Raw genomic sequence first — 9,325 nt, forward strand, 5'->3', positions numbered from 1 at the left:
ATCTTCTTCCACATTGCTCATCTTGCAAAATACAACTGGTTGACTAAGGTAAGAAAACTTATTTTGTTATCACTGGGCTAGTAAGAAGAACGCATGTAGTGGTAAATTACAATACAAAATGAGCTATCACAGAAAAAGAGACTCAGCAGCAACAGAAAGTTGGCTTCTGTCGGCAAGGCTATATGTTAATGTACTAGTTTGATGTTGTTGCGCTTTCATGAAATTGCGTAAATAAATACATTGGGTTTTATCTTAAGGTTAGACACCTTTCCATAAAGAGAAATATTGGGGGTAATCGCTGGAAGAGCATCTTATATTTTGAAGTGCACTTGCCGCACTTCCGCTGGCTTTACTTCCTGTGAGTGCAGCTTGTATTCCCGGGCAGGTAACGTAACGCCTCTCTGTTGTTTCGCTGTTCTGTTGCAACTTGCAAATGTGACGGTAACTATCCTAAACACACGTGAAGCCAGTCTATTAACAGTGTTACGTTTTTAGAGCTGCAATTTTTTTTCTTTTCATGCACAAATCTGTTCATTTTAGTGTGGTAATGTCCGGTCCACGACAGTTAGCAGCACGTAACGTTAGCAGGAGGGGGGAGGGGGAGGAGGCTTAACACAGCACACACTTTCTCCTTTTACAGCTAAACAGTACACTAAATACGTTTCTGATAACATTTAAGAAACGGAATACTGTTTCATATCTGATTAGCGGTGTTTAGTTTGATAGTTCGGAGTTTCTTGAGCCGACCGCCGAACTCTATTGGAAAAAACGGCGGGTTTCAGTGAATTTGATGCTTAATCTTTATTTTTTTAATTTTCTTATCACTAGGCCACCTGACATGGATTCAGCAATGCTCAGGCTGATCTTTGGTCACAGAATCGAGAAACTCATTCTTCCATCCGGAATACCAGAGACTATGGAGTAGCTGAACTTGGCCGTCAAGCAGACATTAAGTATCCTCGACGACTTCAGCCTGCAGTAGTTAGATCCAGAATTTGAGGACTTTTTTACTGTCAACTCCACTGCTGAAATTACACACAAGGCCACAATTAAGGTTGTGACTATCGAACCAGTTGTTCTCAATTTTTATCCAGTACCACATAATGAAAGCTGCAATGAAAGTTTCACCTCAGAACAATCCCAGGATCCTGCCTCCAAAAGAAACCATGGCCAACTGAATTCATTGTTCCAAGATTCTCTTTTGAAACCGAAATGATTCTTGAAAGAGCCAATGAAGATTACAGAAAAGACGGAAAACTGCTGACTACCCCAAACATCAAGTCATACATACTTGAAAAGCTAGCTCAGTCCATTTATACATACACTCCCCATCCATCACTCCAGAATCGTCTTTCTGTTGCTGAAGCACTTATCAAGGCACACCCATGTCTGAAGGATCCGGGGAGCTCTTCCGGCATCATTGGATGGGAGAATAGCATTAAATACAAGATGGCTAACTACAGAACAAAGCTAAGAGTCCTTGGTATTCCAGAGGTTGCATGCAATGCTCTGAAACATAAATGCCCTGCTGACAGGAAGTCTGCCAAAAATGTTAAAAAGGCTAAAAGATCAGAGGTCAATTATCTACCACCCTACCCAGCTGGTGAAAATGAGCTGGTCACCGAGTCAAAAAATTTATTTACCTTTATTTAACCAGGCAAGCAATTAAGAACAAAAATTCTTATTTTCAATAGCAGCCTGAACGAGCAGAGGCTCGATAAAGGGAAGGGGGAGGAGGAGCTAACAGTTAAAAGAATAGGGTTATATAAAATACACAACAAAAGAAATCAATAAAAATAATAAAATAAATAAATACAGTACAAAACAAAATACAGACAAACAGTAAACAGTATGGCAGGAGGGCATATTAACAAGTGCAGGAATCAACTGTGGCTTGGAGCAGGTTTGTTTTGAAGACAGAGATTGGGGTGAACAACGAAGAACAACGAAAAGATAGTCAAAGACAAAATGAGTAATACATTTGCCCTCAGACAAGATGAAATCATCAATCAGTGTCCAAGTGTTCGAGCCATAAAGGACCGCTGGCCTGCCCTGTTTGACCCTTCTCAAGTAAGTGATTGCTTCCAAATAATTTTGTCAAGTTGACTTAAAAATATTTTTAGATGTATAAAAATACTCTCACTTTGAATAATTATTTTTCTAACATGGGTTTTCCACAAAAAGTTTCAATTGTGTCCAGCATGTATAAATATGCAAATATTGTGGAGGGGGACTTCAAGTACTCTGACAGTGGCAAAAAGTATTGAATGTTAAACAATTTATATGAAAGAGGTTTAAGAGGCTAAGAACTGATGTGATACCCTTGTCTCTTTTGTTGTATTTGTGTTTCAGATCAATGCAGAATTTCAAAGAACAACTACTGTACATCTGGAGCCGAAATTTATGTCTGCGTTAGACTGTCACACTCCCAAGCTACTGACACTATTTCGTGCCAAAAGTGGAGCACTTGGAAGAAGACTGGAGATCATAATGGAACCGCTGGACGTCCAATACTTTTTAAGATTAGAAGTATTGGGGGGGGGGGGGTCGCGGCGGCACTGTAACACCATTCAAAGGATATCTGTTGGAACAGGGAAACACAAGTTAATGACCACAATAATATCACATATACATAAAGAGAGTAAAGTGAGGAAAGGTGTGACAGATGAGGCCCCCCAGCAGTCTAGGCCTATAGCAGCTTAAGTATGGGATGTTTCAGGATTACCTGAGCCATCCCTATTCAAGGTAAACACAAGAAACTTGTGCTAACGAAAATATAAATAAATAAAGGACCAGACTCAGTGAGTAATTCCCTATACTCCCTATATAGATCTGCTCCTCACACCACAACAACCATCTTTTTACAGCCACAAGCTACCTCAGCCTCTCACCAACTGCACACCAGTCACAGCGGGGTGGGGATGCAAACCCTGGTTCGGGTAGGGGGAGAAATAAAAGAGGTAAGATAGGCGGGAATGGGATTCAAACCCTGGTTCGGGTAGGGGGTAATGAAAGTATAGAGGGTGCCAGAGGTGGAGGCAGAACAAGACACACTAGCAGACACACTATCAGATTCAACAGACCTAACTATAAGCTTTATAAAAAAGGAAAGTTTTAAGCCTGGTCTTAAAAGTGGAAAGGGTGTCTGCTTCCCGGACATTTACTGGCAGCTTATTCCACAATAGAGGGGCCTGATAACTGAAGGCTCTGCCTCCCATTCTACTTTTAGAAACTCTGGGAACCTCAAGTAAACCTGCAGTTTGGGAACGAAGTGCTCTGTTAGGAAAATATCTTACAATGAGATCTTTAAGATATGATGGAGCTCGGTCATTAAGAGCTTTATATGTAAGGAGAAGAATCTTAAATTCTATTCTGAATTTAACAGGGAGCCAATGAAGAGAAGCTAAAACTGGAGAAATATGATCTCTCCTGTTAGTTCTCATCAGAACTCTGGCTGCAGCATTTTGGATCAGCTGGAGGCTTTTCAGAGAATATGTGGGACAGCCCAATAATAAAGAATTACAGTAATCCAATCTTGAAGTAACAAATGCATGGAGCAGTTTTTCTGCATCACTCTGAGACAAGATGTTCCTGATTTTAACAATATTACGAAGATGAAAGAAGGCAGTCCTAGAAACCTGTTTTATATGCGAGTCAAATGATAAGTTCTGGTCAAAAATAACTCCAAGGTTCCTCACTGTAGAACTAGAAGCCAAGGAAATACCATCTAGAGTAACTATATAGCTAGACAATTTCTCCCTGAAACGCTCAGGTCCAAAGATAACGACTTCAGTTTGTCTGAATTTAGAAGCAGACAGTTCTGAGTCATCCAGGTCTTTATGTCTTTAAGACATGCTTGTAGTCTGACCAACCTATTGGGTTCATCTGGTTTTATAGATAAGTACAGCTGAGTATAATCAGCATAGCAATGGAAATTTATGCCATGCTGTCTAATAATGTTACCTAATGGAAGCATGTATAAAGTGAAAAGAATCGGTCCAAGCACAGAACCCTGGGGAACTCCATGACTTACTCTGGTGTGTGAGGAAGATTCTTCATTTACAAGAACAAACTGAAATCTATCAGATAAATATGACTTAAACCAGCCTAATGCAGTTTCTTTAATCCCAATAACATGTTCAAGTCTCTGTAATAAGATACTGTGATCGACCGTATCAAATGCAGCACTGACATCCAACAGGACAAGCACAGACACAAGTCCGCTATCAGAGGCTAAGAGGAGATCATTGGTAACTTTCAGCAGTGCAGTTTCTGTGCTATGATGCACTCTGAATCCTGACTGAAACTCTTCAAACAGATTATTTCTGTGTAAGTGATCACAAAGCTGAGCTGCAACTATTTTTCAAGAACTTTAGACATAAAAGGGAGATTGGATATAGGTCTATAATGAGCCAACACTTCTGAATCAAGAGTAGGTTTTTTAAGTAAAGGTTTAATTACAGCAACCTTAAAAGTCTGAGGTACATATCCTGTCAACAAAGAGAGATTGATCAAATCCAATATGGAAGTGTCAATTAATGGGAAAACCTCCTTGAACAGTCTGGTTGGGATTGGGTCTAAAACACAAGTTGATGGTTTAGAAGAGACTATTGCTGTTGTTAGTTCAGAGAGATCAACTGGACAGAAGCCGTCTAAATACAAATCAGATTCTAAAGATACTTCTAAAGCTGCTGTACTTGATGATACATCACTGATAATAGTGGGAAGGACTCCATCAATCTTCTCTCTGATAGAAACAATTTTATTAATAAAGAAGCTCATGAAATCATCACTGCTGAGAGTTAAAGGAATACCTGGCTCAGCAGAGCTCGGACTCTTAGTCAGACTGGCTACAGTGCTGAAAAGAAACCTGGGATTATTCTTATTCTCTTCTATCAATGATGAATAATAAGCAGCTCTAGCTTTACGAAGGGCTTTCTTATACGTTATTAAACTATCTTTCCAGACTAACTGAGACTCTTTTAAATTAGAGGAACGCCACTGTCTCTCCAGCTTTCTTGCAGTCTGCTTTAAAGCACGCAGCTGTGAATTATACCAAGGAGCCAACCTCTTCTGACTGATTACCTTCCTTTTCAGAGGGGCAACATTGTCCAGTGCTGTACGCATTGAAACTATAGTGCTGTCAACAAGAGAGTCAAGTGCTGCTGGAGTAAAGTTTAGGTAGTCGTCCTCTGTCATATCTGCACATGGCAGTGAAGAAAAGGATGATTGAATTAATTCTTTAAATCTGGTTACAGCATCCTCTGATAGACACCTTCTATACGTAAATTTCTTCTCAGAAACTGTATAGTCAAGTAATGTAAACTCAAAGGTTATCAGAAAATGGTCAGATAAGACAGGGTTATGAGGGAACACTGTTAACTGTTCACTCTCAATGCCATAAGTCAGCACAAGATCAAGGGTGTGATTAAGGCAGTGAGTCGGTCCGTGAACACTCTGAGAAAATCCAATAGAGTCCAATATATTTTCATTTTCAACATCTACATGAATATTAAAGTCACCCACTACAATGACTTTATCTGTACTCAGCACTAACTGGGATAAAAACTCTGAGAATTCAGACAGAAACTCAGAATAAGGGCCAGTTGGATGATACACAACAACAAACACAAGAGGTTTCTGTGATTTCCACTTTGTGTGGGAAAAACTGAGAATCAGAGATTCAAAAGAGCTCAAACTAATCTTGGGTCTGGGACTGATTAGTAACCCTGATCTGAAAATAGCTGCAACTCCTCCTCCTCTGCCTGTGGTTCGAGGAACGTGAACATTTAAACAGTCACAGGGAGTTGATTCATTAATGCTAACATGATCCTCCTGCTGCAGCCAGGTTTCTGTAAGACAAAATATATCAATATGATGATCACAAATCAACTCATTCACTAACAGAGACTTGGAAAGGAGAGATCTGATATTCAGCAAACCACATTTAATAGTTTGATGTTTTTGTTCAGTTAAAGTTTTTGTTTTAATAATTTCTTTTTGCACAAGAGGATTTGCTCCTTTTGTGTTAATCGATTGGGGGGGTAGCAGCAGGTGGGAAGCTGCAGAGAAGTGTGTAAGACTACAACTCTGCATCCTGGTCTGAGCCCTGGGTTGTCATGTTTTAGGGTGGCAAATAAATTCATCCATATTTCTATAAATGAGAGCTGCTCCTTCCAAAGTGTGATGGATGCCGTCTCTCCTCATCAGACCAGGTTTTCTCCAGAAAGATTGCCAATTATCTATGTAGCCCACGTTGTTTGCTGGACACCATCTAGACAACCAGCGATTGTAGGACGACATGCGGCTAAACATGTCATCACTGGTCAGATTTGGCAGGGGTCCAGAGAAAACTACCGACATTGTTTTTGCAAAATTACACACCGATGCAACATTAATTTTAGTGACCTCCGATTGGTGTAACCGGGTGTCATTAACGCCGACGTGAATAACTATTTTACCATATTTACGTCTATCCTTAGCCAGCAGTTTTAAATAGGATTCTATGTCGCCCGCTCTGGCCCCTGGAATGCATTTGACTATGGCCGCTGGTGTCTCTAATGCCACGTTTCTGACTATAGAGCTGCCAATTACCAGGGTTTTATCCTCAGCGGGTGTGTCGCTGAGTGGGGAAAATCTGTTTGAAGCGTGGACAGGTCGATGGTGAACAACGAGCTTGACTTTAGAGCTATGCCTCTTCCTGACAGTCACCCAGCCACGTTGTAATCCTGGCTGCTCAGGTTCTGCTAGGGGGAGGCTAATTGAGCTAGCTACGCTAGGTGGCTCCACACTGGCAAAAGGGACCTGGCTCGCTATCGGTTGATTTTCAACAGTGCAGAGCCAAGCTTCCAATTCAGATAACCTCGCCTCCAAAACTACAAAAAAGACTACATTTGTTACATGTACCATTATCGCTAAAGGAGGCAGAGGAGTAACTAAACATCTGACACACGGAGCAGGTGAAAGCAGGAGAAGGAGGAAGAGAACCGGTAGCCATGCTACGCTAGAGAACCAGACACACCGCTAAAAAGTGAGAATAAAGATCTGTAGGAGTGTGTTAGAACAGAACGGTAAGCTATAGAGTTTAACTATGCAAAATTGTGTAAGTTATAGATCGAAATAAAGTGATTATCAGTACTCCAAGCGGAGCAAGAAATTCCACAGTGCACAAGCAAGGTAACAGGAAGTGATGCAACACGTCTTACCGCAAAGCGTCACAGCCAAGAAAAAGCATCTATTTTCATAGTGTTGTGTTGCCAGCTCACAGTTGAGCAAGCCACAAGGAGTTTTCACATATGAACTTCTGACAATGTGAGGAGAATGAGGTCTGGACGTAGTCTTGAGTTGTCCTTTCACACATGTAGCACACATCAGGAGATTGTCTGTGTCAGATGCGTTCACACCAACTGAAAATACTCCATAATGGTGGTGCCTGGGTAGAGCGTACAGGAGGTAGGACATGATACAAAAAGTACTCTGATTAAACTTTTAACCACAAATAAAGCAGCTTTTGATTTGATGAGAAAATGCAGGAAGTCCTCTCCCATTAGCGCTAGCTTCAGAGCATTCAGTTCTAGTCAAAACAATGCAGCTTAGCTGCTCTGCTGTGTTTTTCTTTTCCATTATCGCTCGATGCGAATCCTCTAGAGAATTCACTGTTGTATTCACACATGGGGTCATTCAGACATGTTGTGTTGGTTGTTCAGCAGAATCAGACATTAAACCACACAGGAGTATACGGAACAGAGAGCTTCTTTACTTCCTCACTTACATTTTCATTATGCCTTTTGATACAGAGCATCCCACTAGCGCCCCCCAGTGTCCTGGATTCCTAACAACGCATCACATTGAATATCAAATCAAATCAAATTTATTTGTATAGCACATTTCATGTACAAACAGTTCAAAGTGCTTTACATAAAATAAAAGCATTGCAGCAGGGAGTGCAAGAAGCATTAAAAATACATAAAAGAATATAAAGAGAAACAAATAAAATCATTTAAATGAATTTAAAATCAGGCAACAGTCTAGATAAGTTAAAAGATATTTCATGCATAGACACATGAGAAAAGAAATGTTTTTAACCTGGATTTAAAAATGTCTACATTTGGTGAAAGTTTAATCTCCAGTGGCAGTTTGTTCCACTTATTTGCAGCATAACAGCTAAATGCTGCTTCTCCATGTTTAGTTTGGACTCTGGACTGGACCAGCTGGCCTGAGTCCTTGGATCTAAGTGCTCTGCTGGGTTTATATTCTCTGAACATATCACAGATGTATTTTGGGCCTAAACCATTCTGGGATTTGTAAACCATCAGCAGGCTTTTAAAATCTATTCTGTGACTGACTGGAAGCCAGTGTAAAGATTTTAACACTGGTGTGATGTGTTCAGATCTCTTAGTCCGGGTTAAAACTCTAGCAGCAGCGTTCTGGATGAGCTGCAGATGTTTAATGCTCTTTTTGGGAAGTCCAGTTAAAAGAGCATTACAGTAATGGAGTCTACTGGAGATGAATGCATGAATGAGTTTCTCCTGGTCTTTTTGGGAGAGGAAACCTTTAATTCTGTTGATATTTCTGAGGTGGTAAAAAGCTGCCTTGGTGACAGCTTTGATGTGGCTGCTGAAAGTCAGATCTGAGTCTATCAACACTCCGAGGTTACCAACTTGGTCAGTGATTATAAGGTCCCGAGTCTCAAGATATTTACCAACGCTGACCCTCTTCTCTTTGCTACCAAACAGAATGATCTCAGTTTTGTCTTCATTTAATTGTAGAAAATTCTCTCTCATCCAGGTGTTTACTTCCTCCAGACACTGACACAGTACGTCTGCTGGGCTGCAGTCGTCCGGTGACAGAGACACATAAAGTTGTGTATCGTCTGCATAACTGTGATAATTGATGTTAAAATTCTGCAATATCTGACCCAAAGGGAGCATATACAAGTTAAACAGAAGAGGTCCAAGAATTGAACACACACACGCGCACGAAAGACGCTTAAGAGAACTGCGAGTTGCTTGGAAATTGGAAGAGGAGATGCAAAACTGCCAACAAACGTGTGAAAATAAACCACATGCACACATTCGTTGGACAATAGGCCTAATTATTAATAATAATTCGTTATTTAGAAGCCCGTTTGCGAGATGGGACGTGGTTGATACACGTGAACACAAATTCACTAAATATTTTTTTATTTTACAGTTATTCGTAGGCCTATATATTCTGCTTAAATTGTATTTTATTTGTTGTTTAGGTTGAGTACAAGGGCAATTGCCCTAAGATGGGACGTGGCCTTTGTTTTTTTTTTATGCCCCTACCTGCTCTGCATCCAACA

The sequence above is a fragment of the Odontesthes bonariensis genome, chromosome 20 (genome assembly GCF_027942865.1).
Source record: "Odontesthes bonariensis isolate fOdoBon6 chromosome 20, fOdoBon6.hap1, whole genome shotgun sequence".
In the NCBI taxonomy this organism is placed as follows: domain Eukaryota; kingdom Metazoa; phylum Chordata; class Actinopteri; order Atheriniformes; family Atherinopsidae; genus Odontesthes; species Odontesthes bonariensis.